Below are 20,790 nucleotides of genomic sequence, written 5' to 3'. Positions count from 1 at the left end.
CACTGCTCTCTTGGGAAAATATTCCCGATACCTTCAGAGCAGGCAGCATCAGAAATTGGAGCAGAATTAGCCATTTGGTCCATCAAGTCTGCTCTGCTGTTCAATTACGTTTGACATGTTTATCAAAACTATTCTCTTGCCTTCTCACCGTAACCCTTCATATGCTTATTGATCAAAATGTATCTATCTCTGTCTTAAAGACACGACACTGTGTCTCTACGTGTGTGTGTGTGTGTGTGTGTGTGTGTGTGTGTGTGTGTGTGTGTATTTCTACTCAGGACTCAGGACAACAGGGTGCTCAAGGAGGATTGTCCTTCAGACTGGAAGCCTGTGACCAGCGGTGATCCACAGGGATCCATGCTGGATTTACTTTTGCTTGTCATTTAAATAAATGATTTCCATGAAAATTATAGAAGGCATGATTAGCAAGTTTATAGAGGACACTGTGATTATTTGAACGTAGACAGGAAAGTGTATCTTAGATTACAAAGAGATCTTGAACAACTGGATGAATGAATCATAAAGATGTAACATGTCCTTTGGTCCAACATGTCCATGCTGACCAGGTATCCAAAATTAATCTCATCCCATTTGCCAGCATTTGGCCTATATTCCTCTGGACCCTTCCAATTCATATACCCATCCAGATACCTTTAAAATGGTGTTTTCACAAGCCTCCAGCACTTCATCTGGCTTTTGTTCCTTTTTTTTACCTTTCCCCTCGCACCTTAAACCTGTGCCTTCTAACTTTTGACTCCCCATACTCTGGGGAAAGGACCCTGATTATTCACCCAATCCATGCCCTTCATGATTTTATAAACATATATAAGGTGCACATTTTACGCCAATCACCACAAATTGCTATGCTTTCTGTTATCCCGGGCCTGAATTCTGAAATTCAACACTGATACCTCTTCCTTCTCGATCAAGTCACCATTCTAGAAAAATTTCAACCAACTTGTTCAAACATTCTACGAATCATCTCTGTGGGATTTGAATCTCGACCTTTATGCCCAGAGGTAGGGATATTACCACTGCACTACAATAGTCCCTGATTCTGCAACATTATTCTTCTGTAAATTTGCTCATCAACCTGTTCTGACATGCTGTGACACACTTCTGCGACTGGCAGGACTTGAATCCAGAACTTCTGGTCCAGAGCTAGTGACATTACCACAGATTCAGGGATGGGAATTGAATCCAGAACTCTAGCACAGAGGTATTGGCGCTACCCATTACACAAGACCTAAGTCATGCCCACGTTTTAAGTCACATTTTGCGCACCAGCGACCAACTGAGTTTGGATTTACCAAATTCTGGTTAACTTTACTGAATTACACAGGCAAGATATTTCAGCATTGAACAAATGCAAGGTATGTGCCTCGACTACAGGATGTTGAGTGCATGTGCTGGGCCATTTGGGATAAGCTATTAACATCTTTAATTGCTTGGCCATGATTTCCAGCTTAAATGGCGATTATCTGTAGATTGCAACATTACGGAAAGAAATCCTGCAGACATACTCTGCACTAAGAAGATTCTCGAATATATATTATTACTGAACACCAGAGACGAAAAAGAACATAAGTTCCAGCCCCAAAAGACCATATTGCAGATCACTATTGCCTGCCTTGAAGGTGTGACTGACCTCCTCCTAAAACTATTAAATATTACAAAGCAACAAATTATATTCCAGTGTCTGCTCACCACTGGCTCCTCTGCAATCTAACCTCCGCCCCTCCTCCCACCCACACAAGGCAAACCAAGCGCAGGGACTTGGGAAAATAAAGCTAAGAGTTTGTTGGCCTTCTGGAGATGGGAGGGTCTTTCAAAACATGTCAGTGACGTGTTGGGGGTGGGAATATCACTCATTGGGCTGTGGTCGGGCAGATTGTGTTTAATTTGTATAAATGCAAGACATTACTTTTGGTAAAACAAACAAGGCAAGACTTATACAATGTAAATGAGGGCCTTTGGTAGTGTTGCAGAACAGAGACAGAGACTGTCAGGTACAGTTCTGTGAAGTCTGTGTCACATTTGGACAAGGTGGTTAAGAAGGTGTTCAGTACACTGCCTTCATCGCTCAGACCTTTGCGTTTAGGAGTTGGGATGTCATTTTCAGATTGTACAGGATGTAAGTGAGGCATCTTCTGGAGTATTGTGTCCAGTTCTGGTTGCACTGTTATAGGAAGGATAATATTAATCTGGAGAGGCATCAGCAGAGCTTTGCCGGGATGTCGCTGGGAACGGATGGTTTGAGATATAAGGAGAGGCTGGATAGGCTGGGACTTTTCTCACGTGTGCGTAGGAGGCTGAGGGGTGACCTGATTGGGGCTTATAAATCATGAGGGGCACAGATAACCTGAATGTTAGTACCTTTTTCCAAGGGTGAAAGATTTCCAGACGATGGAAATATTTCAAATTTTGCGGAGCAACCATTTTTTAAAAAAATGACATGGGCAATTATTTTATGGAGAGTTGTTTGTTTATGGAATGAACTTCCAGACAAAATAGTGGAAGTGGGTACGGTCACAACGTTTAAAAGATATTTAGATAAGTACATGAAGAAGAAATCATTTTGGTTAGTGTGAGCTGCTGCCCTCCCAGGTCCTCTCTGAATAAATCCCTGATGGTTCACATCCTCTGCTGCTGCCTGTGCAGTGGCGTGTGGAGGCCAGCAAGAGGGTGGCATTGTATCACATTAAACAGCAGACCTGCCCCGCACAGAGACGTAGATGCACACACAAATACACCGATATTTACACAAATAAGGGGAGCCTATCGAATTTCTCTGACTCTGTGGTTTATCAGTATTTCATTTATTCCATCTGGTGCGTGTCAGGATTTCTGTTATTCCGTGGACAGAATTTTATTATTTGAGCCACTCCAAGCGAGTACATCAGTATTTGCTCACTCCAGTGAGTGAGGCAGTATCTCAGTTGTTCCATGGGGACTGTGACTCTACGAGATTTTCAGTGCTGTATTCTTGAAGATGTAAGGACAAGTTGGGAGACTGGGAAATATTACAGGTGAGTTTCAGTATCTGGGCTGTCTGAAAGAGGACGTGTAGGAGGGAGACTCCATGCTCCCTTCCTAAGAGCTGCTGGAGATGATGTGTTGTGAGCCCACCCTCCTGCCCACCGAGACCGTGGACATTCCATTTGTACCGGCTCGATATAAAAGGGAGATGGCACCAGGGAAACGTTTCTAAGCTGTGCCAGATGGAAATGGAACTGACAGTGGGTTTAAACAGAGAATTACCCTCCACTGAACAGGGATCCTTACTGTATTGATGGACGGGGATGTATTGGAATCTCCACATGGGTTGTCCCGATTCTCACCGGCCCATACCAGGATTCGCTCCACAAGGCAGCGGGAGCGGCGTGAGGAACCTGACATAAGGCACACCACCACCACCTTTTGGTCCTATTCCAGGCTGTTTCTCCCAGAATGAGAGCGAGGGGGAGAGTGGGAGAGTGAACGTTTGATATGTACCAAGTACAGTGAAAAGGAGGACCATTCCTTAAGCATAGGAAACCACACCACCAGACCCACCGAGCATGGCCTCAGCTCACAGGTGTGTGTGTGTGTGTGTGTGTGTGTGTGAGAGAGAGAGAGAGAGAGAGAGAGAGAGAGAGGTGGAGCAGAGAGAATATAGTGATACTTGTCCTGACAGAGCGGAGAAGGTTATTGATGCTTCTCCTGTGTTGCTGGGCATTTCTTCAGACCACACACATTGCACTGAGCTGGGTGGTGAGCTCAGAACTGCTCGGTGGGTCTGGTGGTGTGTTTCCTCTGGTAAAACAATGGCTCTCCTTTGTACTAGCCCATCCACTAGGACCTCCGTGTTCCTTTCGATAAATCTTGGTGCAATTGCCCCTTATCTGTCAGGCTCGGGGTAAACCGTGCAGGCAGGCTCCAAACTGAGAAAGTTCAAATGTGTGCTTATTGGCCTTTTAAAGATGGCACCTGTGCCAGGGATCATGGAATACCTGGGCCATCCAGGCGATGGGAACTATTACCAGCCATGATGGGTGGGAAAATCAGGCTGGCATTGAATGAGAGGAATGTCATGTGCTGGGAAAAGTGCATAATGAGGGGAGTTTGATAAGATAGCATCAGAAAACTAGCTCGGCCTCCTGCAGACTATCCCTCTGTTACACTCAATTAAAACGACACTGAGACAAATTATTGTTAGATTCAGCCCAATGAGGCAAAGACTGTGCTCACCAAATTCTCAGTCACAAATGCAGAACAAATGCTCATTCAAAACTCTCCATCATCTGAACTCACAGCAATATCATATTCACGCATCATTCCTGAAAAACTGACTCATGATGCAAGATGATATCAAAATATCTACATGTCAGTATTCTAAAACTTGTGTTCACATCCTTCCATGGCACTGTCCCTCAAACGCCCCCCCCCCCCCGCCTCTCTGTCTATATCGCCAACCCATTCCATTTGTTCGTCTTTAAACTGATGCCCCACCATCTCTCTCTGGCAGTGATTTTCACACCCATGGCACCCCTTGTCATGGCACATTGGAGATATGGAGCTGTAAATGGATGGGAGCCCCACATCCTGTCACTTCCAGCATGAGCTGCAAGTTTCTCCAGGCTGGGCAGCGATTTAATACAGTGTTATCGAGCACTGCACTGGGGTAGTCTGTACAGATCTACACGCTGGGAGGGTAACTGCTCCGGGTTTACAGATCAGTTCAGTGGTGTTCACTTCACAGCCCCCCTGCGCTGGAGAGATACCTGGTCCGGGTTTATAGATCAATGCACAGGTGTGGTCTGCACAGCTCCCCTTGCTGGACTGATATCTATTTGTGAGAAACGGTCCCTGCTCACAAATTCAGCCTGAGACAAAGCCTTGGAAACAAAACAATTTTATTCTGTACGATCTTGCAAGAAAGGGTGTCTGCTAGACGGGCACACTCACACAAAGAAAGTTAAACATTCTTATATAATTTACGAGTTGCAGAATCACGCCTCCCTGTTCCCATTGATCTTATCCTATCATTCCCCGTCCTGCCTGACAGCCCTTGTTTATTGTTCCCTTTACTGCTGGCCGAAGGCCCCATTCCCTTGTTTTTACTGCAATCCTTATTTGGCTATCTTAAAGAGCACTAGACATGCTGTACGTGTGAACCTTCAGGTTTGCAGAAATAAGCCTCTGCTACAACACCCTTATCTCTACCATGTCCTTGTCTGCAGAAAGAATGTTTCTGGTCGTGCTAACTGCCATCTTTGCAGAACCGAATCTCTGGTTAATGATATACTTCTGCTACAAAATCTTGTGAATGTCTGCTTCTGTAAAATCCCACTATTCATCCTACTTCTGCAGAAACAACATGTTTCATTTCTCACATATTTGACTGGTGAGGTCTGCACAGTGTCCCACTCTGGACAGATTGCCGGGTTGTATTGAGCAGGACACTAGCCTGGTCTGCACAGTGCTCCATGCTGAACAGATATTTCATCTGGGTTTGTGGTGTCTGGGCTGGTTCTGTGAGGTGGGTTGAGAATGTGAGATAACTGACCACTTCAGCTGATCTGGCAATGCCTTTAATTTGTGTTTGCCAGTTGTGTGAGTTTGGGGAGAGACTTCCACTGCGAGGCTGAGTGGGTCTCACCAAATCTGATGGGCAGAAGGGCCTTTGTGATGTGGATCTTTATGACTCCATCACATCTGTAACCAACATTCCCCGGAACATTCTGCAACTGACATTACCCGGAATATTCTGTAACCGACATTATTTGTGAATGGTTGGATGTGAGTAAATTGAACAAAAGATAAGATCCCGAGGGAGAAGATCCCGGTCCAGGGAGAAGGAGACACTGTTTCAAAATCCTCTCAGGCAGTTAAAGAAAAATACATTTTCCTTGTGTTCATGTTTCTTCACAACCGAAAATTGACCATAATTTAGACTGAAAGACAGAAATTTCCAAACTCTGTTTGTCTTCAAGGAACTTGGAGAGAATCCTTCAGGAAGGCAACGTCTTCACTCTGTATAAGGAACTGTAAAGACGTGACCTGTGCCTGCTCTCAAGTGTGTCGGAAGGTTCTGGAAACAATCTATTCTTATGGATGTGCGTTTGTGTCTTTAGCGAGGGGGAGTTTCTTGGGCTGTCTGTTACGTTTTTTGAGAAAAATAATTGAGACATTACTATTTGTTATTTCAGCTTCATTTTTTTCAATAAATCAATGATACATTTGAAAATGTCACTGGGTCCTCAATAAAACCTATAACTTTTTGTCCAGGCTGATGTATAATTTATTTGTTTTCCTTCCTCACAGGTAACGTAGTGACGATCTACATCCTGCTTTATAAAGATTGTGGATTGTCTCCATGTGTCAGACGTTACCTGGGGGCCATGGCAGTGGCAGATCTACTGGTCATTATCCTCGATCTGATCCTGAGACACATTCCTATTGTTTATGAGGAACAGTTTTATTTCCGGTTTTCCATCCCCGTGTGTAATATCCACGCCGTCCTGCTTTATGCAGCCACTGACTGTTCTGTCTGGTTCACCGTCACTTTCACCTTTGATCGATTTGTGGCCATTTGCTGCCAGAAGCTGAAAAGTAAATATTGCAGTGAGAAAACGGCGGCTGTGGTTCTGGGAACGGTGACTGTGTGAGCTGTTTAAAGAACATTTTCTGGGATTTTATGCTCAAAGCTCACTATTGGTTGAAGAACCTCCCTTGGTTTCGTCTTGTAACAATCGATGTTCGTTACTCTCGTGCCTGGATCACAATCGAGTTCCTCCACCACATTCTAACCCCGACTCTCCCATTTCTCCTGATTCTGCTGCTCAATGTTTTCACCGTCAGACACATTTTAGTGACCAGCAGAGCCCGCAGGAGACTCCGGGCTCACACCAATGGGGACGGTCAGTGTGACACAGAAATGCGAAGTCAAAAAAAATCCATCGTTTTACTGTTTGCGATCTCGGCCAATTTCGTCCTGCTTTGGTCAACGTTAATGGTTCATTCTATATGGTACTGAATGTATTGGTTTGGGTATGACTCTGTGTATCTCCATCAGTTTATGCAGGAATTGGGCTTCATGCTGCAGCTCCTCAGTTGCTGCACAAACACCGCGATTTATGCCGTGACCCAGACTAAGTTCAGGCAGCAGCTGAAGAACGTGCTGAAATATCCCTTTACCCAAATTCATCAATCAAATTCACTCATTAATCAATCCATCCAGGATTTTCTTATTTCAGTTCAATGTTTCAGCAATGAAGCAGCCTGTCGCTATGGTAACAGATGCTCCACACTACCCTCCAACCCCGCCACACCCGGCACCTTCCCCTGCAACCGCAGGAAGTGCTACACTTGCCCCCACACCTCCTCCCTCACCCCTATCCCAGGCCCCAAGATGACTTTCCATATTAAGCAGGTGTTCACCTGCACATCTGCCAATGTGGTATACTGTATCCATTGTACCCGGTGCGGCTTCCTCTACATTGGGGAAACCAAGTGGAGGCTTGGGGATTGCTTTGCAGAACACCTCCGCTCGGTTCGCAATAAACAACTGCACCTCCCAGTCGCAAACCATTTCCACTCCCCCTCCCATTCTTGAGATGACATGTCCATCATGGGCCTTCTGCAGTGCCACAATGATGCCACCCAAAGGTTGCAGGGACAGCAACTCATATTCCGCTTGGGAACCCTGCAGCCCAATGGTAACAATGTGGACTTCACTAGCTTCAGAATCTCTCCTTCCCCCACCGCATCCCAAAACCAGCCCAGCTCTTCCCCTCCCCCACTGATAGGTGGAGATAATAAAGTGTGACCCTGGATGAATACAGCAGGCCAAGCAGCATCTCAGGAGCACGAAAGCTGACGCAAAACCAACCCAGCCTGACTCTGCTTCCCTAACCTGTTCTTCCTCTCACCCATCCCTTCCTCCCACCCCAAGCCGCACCTCCATCTCCTACCTACTAACCTCATCCCACCTCCTTGACCTGTCCGTCTTCCCTGGACTGACCTATCCCCTCCCTACCTCCCTACCTATACTCTCCTCTCCACCTATCTTCTTTTCTCTCCATCTTCGGTCCGCCTCCCTCTCTCTCCCTATTTATTCCAGAACCCTCACCCCATCCCCCTCTCTGATGAAGGGTCTAGGCCCGAAACGTCAGCTTTCGTGCTCCTGAGATGCTGCTTGGCCTGCTGTATTCATCCAGCGTCACACTTTATTATCTTCGACTGAGGATAGTGCTGGTTTATCCAACCCTATCCCACAGGGGGTTACAGGGAAACATGTCAAACTTTCTCTCAACTCACAAGCCAAAGAGCAAAGGCACCATTCCACTGACTGCATCCATAACTTCAATATGGAATTAATGTTCATTAAAAAGTGCCAAACAGCACAGCAAACTATATTGTTATTTGTCTTTGTGTTGAAGAAGATGAGCTGGAGAGAGACAGTCCCGGCCCCAGGTCCTGTCCTCAGGGAAGGGGATGGGACTACCGCAATACAGCCCAGAGAATGGGGAGCAGGAAGGTTTCTTAAACAGCCTCAGGACTGTCCCAGTATTTCTGTTTGAGGAGAATGACAGGAGAGATACTTACTCCAGAGGCTGGGATTCACTCCCAGAGCCTGTGTGTCTCCCTCTGCCTGTGCCCAAACTTCAATCTTAGAAATCCCTGCGAACGACAGAGAAAGTGAGAGATGGAAATTGATTGAATCAAAACCAAGATGTTTTGAACAGAAATAAGGAGAAACAAATGAGATCCCATCACTGATTGACTTCCCAAATCTCCCCAATTTATCAGCACTTTCCCCTGATTTTAAACCCAGAGAATAGGGTCAGATTTCAACTGGGATGAAGGGGAAATGCTTTCTGACTGTCCCCCAGGGTTTATTTTCTGGGAGACTGGGCAATGACTCCATGGTAGCGAGTCACTTGCCAAAGACTGGGTCTCTCCCTCGGTCTCTGAGTTGAAACTTCCCCCTCCAGCTGGCTCTCTGAAATTATGGGGTGCAGGAAAAAAGAGACCAATTTCCCCCCCTCCCACCCCACCTCTGTCTCATTCTCTTTCATGGGGCACAACTTCTAAGTCACTCTCTCCAGGATTAGTACTGTTTCTACATGAAATATTAATGATGAACCTTCCACTGCTACAGTCACCTCTCTCTCTGTTTCCCTCTCTTTCTCTTTCACTCCCCTCTCCCTCTATCGTCTCACTCTCTGAGTGCCTATCCACCTCTCTACCTCTGTTCAGCTTTCTCTTGTTCTCGAGAATTGATCAATACCTCTCACCCTCTCCATTTCCTCTATGTTTAGATAGCAATGCTATCTAAAGAGAATAATAAAAAGAACATTTGAGCAAAGTTTCATTCCATCAGAGAGATATTAAAATCTGCAAAAATATTCCAGAAACAAAGGCAGTAGGTGATTCCAGTACATTTTAAAGGACATATGAGCAAGCATACAAGAAGTGTATTTAACAAGGGGGGAGAGCCTGTAGCCGGGGCTGGGTGAGAGAAATGGTCGGATGGCGAATTGTGTGGGTGGAGGATCAATTTGACTTTGAATGACTTCAGACGTGAAGAAATTTCATGAACAGCTGATTAAAACTGATTATAAAACTACTAATAGTTTTTGGATGTGTGGCATATCATTTGATGTGAAGCATTATAAATTGTGAAACAACTGAGCAGGATTTTAAAAATTACAGAAAGGAGATTTAGATATCAATAAATTTCGTGAACACGTGCAGTTGAACATCAGCGACTATAAAAATTCTCATGGTTTTGAAACATGAGGCATATGATTTCCTGTGAAGCTTCAGAAATGGAACGGAGCTCCTTTATTAATTGGTAAGTAATGTTATACCATCATAGTCAGGAAGTGAACCGTCTCTCGGAGAGAGAATTCCTGATTTTACCTTGTACCTTAAAGATATAATCACATTTACCATGATTTTGTGCCCATTACATACTTACTGATCCCTGCTGAAGAAATGCACCAACGACTCTGCCTTTTTGTGTTTTCAAACCTCTGTCCTTCTCAGCAGCATGTGAATTCAATGAATTTCGACAGAAGTTGAATGCACCAAACTGTAGAATAGGATGAACCTAATTCCGTTTTTTTAAAATAATGTCATAGATCCTGCAAGTTAGCAGCACACTGAGTAATATGAAACAGGCTGAACCAGAGTGTAACCAATACAGGGCCAGCTACGTGAGAAAGGTTATCGAGCTGGAACATCACATTTAGTTTTCCTCTCTGCAGATGTTCCTACACGCGTTGAATATGTGCCAGATATTCGCTGATAATTGAGGTATTTCCCACCGAAAAAGTTGTGTCTCAATCCACAGAAACTGACACTTTTCAATAATGTCAAATTTGCTCAACATGGCCCTTATTCTTCGCGCATTAACCCCATGTCAGTAAAAGCTAATCCACGTGAAGCTCGAACTCATACTGGGTATTTCACAGGCCTCTACACTTCCATACAACTATCACGCACTGACCGATTGAGCCACCAGACACACGTTTTCCACATTACATTCATCGTTCAGAATGTGCATAATGAGTTTTCCACAACAGGAATACTTTCCAAATATCGGATGGAGATGTGGGAAGGTCAGACTGGGGTGAAAATTTAAAATTCGGTGACCCAGAGGCTGCGGGAGGGTCAGTCACTGAGTCTGTTCAAGACTGGAATTTCAAAACATCACATGGAAAATATTGAAAATGCATTTTTCAAAAAGAAATGCAGTTTCACATTGGGCTCTTCAATATTTTCCTGGACTATTACACAAGGAAGTAACCACTGTTGCAGATAACCATGCAAACTCAGTTCCCATGCCCGGAACCACAGAAACTCAGTGGCCCAGCAGCAAAGATACAACCGGAAATGGGGATGGCAATGAGCGTGCGGAGCAGCTTTAATTGACATGGACCAAGGGTTACTGGGACGTCAGGTTTTGGGAGAACAATTTTAATCTAAAGCAAATAGTTTTTTGGCAGCACAGATGTTTGTGGATTGAGGGAGGATGTGTCCGTAAGAAACTCAATTATAAAGAAAAATGTTGCATATATTCAACCCGTGAAGAGTATTTCTGTTCAGGGTGAAATGGAGGTCATGTTTTCACTCCCTGAACTTTCTCACATGGTTGACTGTGCACTGGGTTAATTTTCGCTTTTTCGCTCGTTTCATATTGTTCAATTTTTTTCCAAACACACACAGGCCAGTAAAGTAATCTAAGCTTGCAAAAAATAATGTGAATATACGGTGTTGTAATTGGGCTCGAGTTTTCCTCACATGATGGAGGAAAAACAGGAAAATCGAGTTGACATTGATTAGAACAGTTCTGATCTCATCGAATAGCTGAGTGGAATGGATAGAGTGAATGGCAGGTCTCTGAGGACAAATGTGTTTTCGCTGACAGTGAAACTCGTCGCATCACAAAATCGGGGCCAGTGAACTGTAGCAATGACAGTGATGATCTTTGCTGGCTGTTCATGTTGTGACTGTTACCATTGCTATTCATGTCCGTGTTAACACCATAACTGCAGTGTGTAAGATAACAACAGTGGGCCAGTGGCGCAATGGGTAATTTGCCTGACTATGGATCATAAGACTGTAGGTTCAACTCCTCCCTGGCTCGAGAGCAGGAGAAAAATTTATTACACCTCCCATCCCAGCTTTCTCCCTGTTCGGAAGCTGAAGTGCAGTTTGAATTTCTGCAGAAAGGAGAGCCCTTCCACATTCTCCTATCAGTGAATGTCACCAATGTCCCAGCCTCTTCAGAGAAGGGGAAGCTGACATAGTCCCAAAAGCTGCTCATGCCAACCTTTTGGTTTCCCAAATCCACTGACCCAATCTCTGTCGCTACTGGGAATAGCAAGGTAACAAACCAAATCGCTCAGTCTCAGCTTCAAGGAACTTCGGAATCTCTTTGGGAAGTGAAATCAGAGCAGAGTGAAGGACGAACTGTCTGACTGAACAGAGACAGTTCAGGCACCAATCCCATCTTTAAGAGCCTGGGACATTGACTCTCTCATTCTCGGTGACATCACATGTTCTAAGACATCAAGAAGATTCCCGTCAGAACTACTTTACGTTTGTCCAAGTTAGGAACAATCAACCCTGTTTCCCTGATCAGAATCATACCCAGGCCGCGGCAGTGAAAGTGCCACATCCTCACCACTATACCTCCACGAATTGAGAGCAGAAGCACGTGAGTTGTTTCTTAATGACGCAGCTTTTGACTCTTTTTCTCTTCCAAAATCAAATTTTTATAGGCCCACCAATCCCCGTTTCCAGCACTTGCCCTGTAGCCTTGCATGCTCTGACATTTCAAGTGTTCATCTCTGTAATACTTTCCCTGTTTTGAGGAAGAGTAACCAGACCCGAAACAGATGCTGCCAGACATGCTGAGCTCATCCAGCAACTTTGTTTTTGTTCCTGATTTACAGCATCCACAGTTCTTTTGGTTTTTATTTAATATTTTCTCTGTGACGTTTTAATCTCAAAAGACACAATAAATGGTACTGGCATTTGAGATGGTAAAACTGTGTTCATGTCCCCCTCAGGGAACTGAACCTTAATTTCACCCACAAACAGAAGGAATCAGAGACATTCTCCTGACAGTGACAGAGGCCTCAGGACAGACCAACCCCCAGAGAGCAAGGATTTCACCCACCTGGCTTATATTGTTCAATTCAAAGCCAGAGTCTGTTTCCAGCAAAGAAGAAAATCATTTGGCCGTTCCCCCGTCCGTGTTACTCCCTCATCGTTTCCTCATCACTCTGCAATTTATACTGCTCCACCTCATTCTTCCTGCCAAACTGGAACATTTCTCACATCAGCTGCTCCCGAAAGATCTTTCTCAAATACCTGAAAGGACAAAGAGGAATGTGGTATTTCAAACACAATTCTGGCTGGTGGAGGAAGTGACATGGTGGTGTTAATACTGTTGTATCAGTTAACAATTTCTAAAGTCAGTGAGAACACGCTGCAGACGTTGCCAAATTTAACAAAAGCTTTCTCGGTCCTTTCATATAAGAAGAACCATTCATGAGGAATGAGTTTCTGTAAATTGTGCCCTAGGGAGAGTAGGAAGCTGCTGATCAAAGCTGCAGTGACCGCTTTCTGCTGGCAGCGGGGAATTGGTCAAATCCCTTTCCTTGTTTCTATCTGACTCTGTGTGGAGCAGGGAAATAGAGAGTCTATGATGGGTGTGTTTTGAATTCAATCTTGTCATGGATTTTGTGTGGGTTAAATGGAAGGAATCGGAGCCTTAATTGTTTGACCCAATGCAACTGAAGCACTATATCTGCATGTTCTCGAGCCAGCATCTTTTCAACTGATGCTGATCCATTGATCCACAGGAATGGACGTCAGCAAGCTGAGCAAAATCCCGTAATGTGGAGACCCCGGTGTTGGACTGGAGCGGGCAAACTTAGAAATCACACGACACAGGGTGATAGTCCAACTTTTGGAGTCTCACTTCTTCATCAGATGTTAGAGAGAGAGGTGTCACACACAGAATTTATAACTAAAAGATCAAAGATTGGAGAGTACAGTGACATAGCCTGCTACTTATCCTTGTCCCTGTACCTGTCCCATTCCGAATGGAGCAGAGGTGAATCATTGATGGCGCTATTTCATTCCAATGTTATCATAGAGTTCTAGTGGGTGAAATGTCGGCACAATTGTTTCATCTGAAACTGCTGAGGCTTGTGTGCCTGGGTAGTATCGAGCCACAGCTCTTTCAGCCACAGACCAAATGAGGGACAGAAACTGGTGCCAGCATGGCGTTCCATGTCCCCACTGGAGATCTGAAGAGGCAGTGTACAGCTGGAGCTCTCTCTGTTTTCAGTACCTGTTGCCCATTTTCCCGCTTTCTTCACTGAAACCGCAGAGGTCTGAAGGAACTGCAAACACCAGGAAGAAAAGAAGACATGAGAAAAATTGACGTCGCCCAGCTTTCACGTAAGGTACACGTCACAAACAATCCTGTTGGAGAAGGGATTCAAGCCCCCAACTCATGACAGACTGGAGCTAAAAACCGCCGTCTTAGACCACTGGGCCATACTTGCACATTACAGGAAAGTGCCAAAATCGGCATAATTAGCCTTGACAGAAAATGAGAATATTTGTTGTAGAATATTCATAAATCTGATTAGCGTGGAGAGTCTTTGAGTCTCTTTTTTAAAAAATTCTTCCCTTGGATGTGAGTACTTCAGCATTTATTACAACTTCCAAGTTGCCTCTGAGAAGATGGTGAGGAGCGGGTTGTTACAGTTGGAGCAATCTGACCAACTGGCCCGATACTGACTGAAGCAGCTGTTCAGCCCACGTTTCGATTCTCCTCCAATTGATACCGTTAAAGAGTCATTTGGGTAGATGGAGTGCGAGTGGCGCAATGGCTCAGTGAGTAGCATTGCTACTTCACAGCAACTTGAAATTGGGTTCGATTGCACCCTCAGTGACTGTGCTGAGTTTGCATGTTCTTCTGTGTCTGCATGGGTGCGTTCAGGTTTCCTCCCACAGTCCAAAGACGTACAGGCGACATCATAGGTAGTTTTGGTGTATTCTGGTGCCTTTTGCGGTGCATTATTATCGCATTTGCTTTCTATGCAAAGGCAACCTGGTTCAATTCCTCATAGAAGCCTGATTTGCTGGCGTCACAGGGCAGCACGGATTCCTAATTTACCCTCTATCAAATGCATCTCAAATAAGTCTCTGAAAGGCCTAATTCTGATACTGTCTGCCATGTCTCAACGTGTGTGAGTCAAAATTAGTCCTCAATCATGTTTTGGAGTCGAGTAGTATGTCGACATTTCTCAGCACGTCAGCATTTCATTCCGTCAACAACGAGAATGAATTGATTTACAGACTCTGATAAACCTCTTGACTCACACTCTGACATAGTCACTAATATTAAGGTGTGCTCTGAAATCTGAGATATGTTGCAATTGAAACTAAGGTAAAGACAGCCAGACTGTTAAACAGCATGGTATCTATTTTTGTGATATCACAAAAAAACTGTGTTTCCATCGTGCAATGGTTATTGCATGTGGAATGCCCCCAGCATGATATCGGACACAAGCAGGCTGTGTTGCTGCTTCATGTTCCAGGCAACTTGCGTTGCCCATCCTTTTCACTGAGAGCGAATGTAAATTGTTATACCATTGCTGCTGTGAAATCAAACCCTTCATGAATTCTAATCACTGTTATTTGCTGTTGTGGCGATAAAGAGGATAATTGCGATGTGAAATTTTGTTAAATTTCTCTCATTTCCTTCATTTCTGTCCTGGAGAAGGGAACTGATGAGCCACCTTCTCAATCTGCTGCAATCGTTGCCGTGCAGGCACACCCGCCTTGTTGATCAGGAGGGAAACCCAGCCTCTTTGAGACTGTGATTGCTAATCATCACTTTTTCATGGGTCATTCTCACCCAGTTCTTTGTTTTCCTGATTTGAGCATTTTCCAGAAAGTGGTGTTGGACTAATCTCCCAGTATTATTAGAGGCACAGTTTGGAATTGCACCACAACCACTTGTGTGAGTGGGTCATGACACAACCAGTTGGGGTGTTTCACAGACAGCATTAATCCTTTGGCGTGCCTGCAACTGCGTTCGTTTTGTCAATTTTGCTTTGGTTGCACATTGTGGCCTGTCTGTTTTGGACTTCGCTCAATTTGTGAGGAGCTAACACAGTTATCTTCTTGCAGCCAGGAAGCATCACCAACAACAATCACCAGGGCTGCATTTGAAAGAGCATTTGTCCATGGGTCGGCTTGAACCACCAATCTTTCGGCTAACAGCTGAAAGGGCTAACCAATTGTGCTGCAGAGACAGGCCCATGTGTGCCCTGCAAACAAATAATTAAACAGGGGATCAGCAACTGTCGCATCGTCTGGATGGACAGTGTAAAAAGAGACACTTTGGTGAACCTCGTCCATGCTAGACAGATATCCTAAACTAGTTTAGTGCCATTTGCCAACATTTCATTGGATAAACATATGGATGATAACGGATTAGTGTAGGTTAGATGGGCTTCAAATTAGTTTCACAGTTCAGTGCGACGTCAAGGGCCGAAGGGCTTGTACTGTGCTGTAATGTTCTATGTTCAGTTTGGTCCTTATCCCTCTAAACCCTTATGATTCATGCATGCTTCCAGGTGCCTTTCAAAATGTTGTCATTTCACCAGCCTCCACAACTTCCTCCATCAGTTCATTCCATACACGCACCATCTTCTGCATGAAAAATGCCCCTCAGCTCCCATTTCATTTTTCCTCTCTCACCTGAAATATATTCCCTGCAGTTTTGGTCTCACCCACCCAGTGAAGAAAGACCTCGACCATTCGCCCTATTTATATTCCTCATGGCTTTATAGGCTTCAGTAAGTTCTCATCCTCCAGCGTTGCAGGAAAAGTTATGCGCTGAGTCAGAGAAAATGGGTGACATTCTTAATGAGTACTTTGCATCAGTACTCACCAAGGAGAGGGACATGACAGATGTTGAGGTTAGGGATAGATGTTTGCTTACTCCATGTCAAGTTGACATAAGGAAGGAGAAAGTGTTGGGTATCCTAAACGACATTAAGGTGGACAAGTCCCCAGGCCCGGATGGGATCTATCCCAGTCTACTGAGGGAAGCGAGAGATGAAATAACAAGGGCCTTAACAGATATCTTTGCAGCATCCTTAGACACGGGTGAGGTCCCGGAGGACTAGGGACTTGCTCATGTTGTCCCCTTGTTTAAGAAGGGCAGCAAGGATAATCCAGGTAATTATCAACCGGTGAGCCTCGCATCAGTGGTAGGGAAGCTACTGGAGAAGATACTGAGGGATAGGATCTATTCCCATTTGGAAGAAAATGGGCTTATCAGTGATAAGCAACATGGTTTTGTACAGGGAAGGTCACGTCTTACCAACTTAGTAGAATTCTTTGAGGACGTGAAAAAGTTGATTGATGAGGGAAAGGCTGTAGATGTCATATACATGGACTTCAGTAAGGGGTTTCATAAGGTTCCCCATGGCAGGCTGATGGAGAAAGTGAACTCACATGGGGTCCAGGGTGTGCTAGCTAGATGGATAAAAAAAAAACTGGCTGGGCAACAGGAGTCAGAGGGTAGTAGTAGAAGGGAGTTTCTCAAATTGGAGAACTGTAACCAGTGGTGTTCCACAGGGATCTGTGCTGGGACCACTGTTGTTTGTGATATTTGTAAATGATCTGGAGGAAAGTGTAGGTGGTCTGATCAGCAAGTTTGCTGATGACACTAAGATTGGTGGAGTCGCAGATAGTGAAGGGGACTGTCAGAAATTGCAGCAGAATACAGATAGACTGGAGATTTGGGCAGATAAATTGCAGATGGAGTTCAATCCGGGCAAATGCGAGGTGATGCATTTTGGACGATCAAATTCAAGGGCGAACTATATAGTAAATGGAATGGTCCTAGGGAAAATTGATGAACAGAGAGATCTGGGTCTTCAGGCTCATTGTTCCTTGAAGGTGACAACGCAGGTCAATAGGGTAGTCAAGAAGGCATATGGCATGCTTTCCTTCATTGGATGGGGTATTGAGTACAAGAGTCAGCAGGTCATGTTGCAGTTGTACAGGACTTTGGTTTGGCCACATTTGGAGTACTCTGTACAGTTCTGGTCGCCACATTACCAAAAGGATGTGGATGCTTTGGAGAGGGTGCTGCGTAGGTTCACCAGGATGTTGCCTGGTATGGAGGGTGCTAGCTATGAAGAGAGGTTGAGAAGATTAGGATTATTTTCATTAGAAAGACGGAGATTGAGGGGGGACCTGATTGAGGTCTACAAAATCATGAGGGGTATAGATAGGATGGATAGCAAGAAGCTTTTTCCCAGAGTGGGGGATTCAATTACTAGGGGTCATGAGTTCAAAGTGAGAGGAGGAAAGTTTAAGGGAGATATGCGTGGAAAGTTCTTTACACAGAGGTTGGTGGGTGCCTGGAACGCGTTGCCAGCGGAGGTGGTAGATGCAGACATGTTAGCGTCTTTTAAGATATATTTGGACAGGTACATGGATGAACAGGGAGCAAGTGGACACAGACCGTTAGAAAATAGATGACAGGTTAGACAGAGGATCTTGACCGGCGCAGGCTTGGAGGGCCAAAGGGCCTGTTCCTGTGCTGTAATTTTCTTCGTTCTTTGGAAATTTCACCCTACGGTCCAAGCCACGCAACACTGGCAAGAACGTGATTGATAGATTGGTACAGACTAGAAACATCAAAGGCTCAGGGAACACTGTACGAAAATGCTGAAAATGTGTACAGCAATAAGCAATCCAGTTTAGCACTCTGTAGTTCAGCAATTTCCTCAAAAGTCAGGAACCACTTGAGAAGAGAATCATACAATCCCAGTTCACAGCTGATTTTCCAACTGATGAGGGATAATTGGAAATATGGAGCCTTTTCAGCATTTGTGGCTCTCGTGATGCAGTTGGTTAACCCACTGTGCTTATGTGAGAGGGAAGAGGTGTGTGCTATATTGAGGTTGTGAGTTCCTGACTCTACCGGCATAGTTTTAATTTGTCGTGAGATAAGACCCGAAGGTGCAACGACAATTTGGAACGATGTTTATGGGAAATTGCCAGTTTGTAGGTTTTGGGAATGACTCAACGATCGACAAACGTGTTGGAAATATTCGAAATGTCAAAAAATAATTACGGAGAGAGAATAAAAGATTTTTTTTAGTCAGATCGCAAACGTTACTCATGTGGCTATTTAAAACTGAGTTAAGTTGTGGGAAAAGGTGTTTCAGTGCCTTCAATTCATTCAATTTGCTGCAAACTCCACAGGTCATTAAAACGTTCAAAATGGATTAGATTTATGAGATTGAAATGTGTGAATGTTACATTCAACTTTCGTCAGAATTTTTATCAGTTTAAAGTGAAGAGCTGCTGAGAGGAAGGGAGGGTGCAAAATGCAAAGAGGCAGCATTGTTTGTGGATTTCTTGGGTGGAGTTCAGGCAGTATGAAATGTACCTAATATTGTTGGAATGTAGTCAAATCATTAAGGCACCATTTTGAAGCGGGAATTGCATCTCAGAGCGATGGCTTCCTTCTGAGTCGAGACTGTCTAACTTTACCTTTTAATTGAAAAATGCTCAGGTTCATTTATAGTTCTTCATGGAGAATGAATTGTTGATCTTATTCAGCTGCATGTGTACAATAAATTTCTTTAGACGTGAAGTCAAAGAATTTGAAGCTATTCCCCCCCCCCCCCCCAGTCTTTGTCTCACTGTTAAGGTGCCTACTCATGGACCTCGGGGATCCAGGTACATGATTATTTCAAGTTTACATCACGTTTAGACAGTGGTTAAACATGCTTTTGGAACGCCAGCCTTCATTGCTCAATCGTTTCAGTTTAGGAGTTGGGAAGTCATATTGAGGTTGCACAGGATGTTGATGAGACCTCTTCGGGAATACAGTCTGCGGTTTCTATCGCTCAATTACAGGAGGCATCTTATGAAGCTGGCGAGTGTTAAGAAGAGGTTTACCAGGATGTTGACTGGTATGGAAGGTTTGGTTTATATAGAAAGGTTGGATAAGACTTGGACTTTTCTTACTGGTGCTTAGGAGGTTGAGGTGACCTGTTGGAAGTTCAGAAAATAATGAGACATGCAGATAATATGAATTGTAGTCGTCATTTCCCAAGAATGGGAGATTTCAAGACAAGCGGACGTTTTTAAGTTAAGAGATGATTTATTTAAAAAAAGATAGGAGAGGCAGAGCTTTGCAATGACTGTGAATAAAACAATGGCAGGTTCCAGCAGAGAAACAGGTGGCAAAGAAACAGGTGACAGCGAAGCAGGCATGTGAGGACAAATGTGTTTCGTTAGCCAGTGAAATTCATCGCTTCACAAAGTGGAGAACATTGAAGTGCGACAGTGATGGCGATGATTTTTGCAGGATATTCACCTTGCAAATGCTTTTTCCACTGGCATCCCTGATTACATCACAAGTCGACAGGATGAAAGCTGCAGCAAGACATGTGGAGCCAGTGGTGTAATTGATACCGCGTCTGAATTTGGTTTGGAAGATTGGAATATTGTATCGTCTTTCGCTCCAGTAAAGTTGACAGCTTTCCTACCCTTGTAAATTGACAGACGCTTCCAAGGAGGAATGTGTTCCAAGTGCTGTTTTTGTCAGGTTCCCAGAAGATGAAGTGATTGAATCGCTGGGTTTTGGAAATTGAAAATTGAAATTGAAAGGTAAATGAGTAACATGAGTATGAGGCTACTTCAGCTCACGGTCTATTTCATACCCAAGCTCATGGCAATGGTACCCATTGTCAGGACAAACTGTGTTCCACATAAAGCTGTCTTTTGTCGGGGAACCTTGTACAGTGGGACAAGCGGGTAGAACTGTGTGTGTATCATATCACAAAGACTGACACTGTGCCACACATTAAACGGTAAAGTTAATGTTGTAAACTTGCTCGCCCAGCTGGCTTGTTTTTGTTCAGATACCTCATCACCATGCTAGGTTACATCATGAGTGAGACTTCCAATGAAGTGATGCTGTTCAACTCCACTTAGAACTTATACTGCCCGGTCCATTCCGGTGACTTCTGTCATTTCCCATTCAGTTCTATATGGGTTGTATATAGGGTCCAATTCTATATGTTTGCCAATTGCATTACGGATTGAGAACCATGCCTCTAGGAATTCCCATGTGTGTCTATGTCTGGCTTGGGCTACTACTATGTTGTCCCAGTTAAACTGATGGCCTGCATTATCCTAGCGTACTGATATTAGGGAAATTCTGTCGTGTAA

The sequence above is a fragment of the Stegostoma tigrinum genome, chromosome 7 (genome assembly GCF_030684315.1).
Source record: "Stegostoma tigrinum isolate sSteTig4 chromosome 7, sSteTig4.hap1, whole genome shotgun sequence".
Lineage (NCBI taxonomy): Eukaryota > Metazoa > Chordata > Chondrichthyes > Orectolobiformes > Stegostomatidae > Stegostoma > Stegostoma tigrinum.
The sequence above is the reverse complement of the archived record's forward strand: the minus strand, read 5'-3'. Positions refer to the sequence as shown.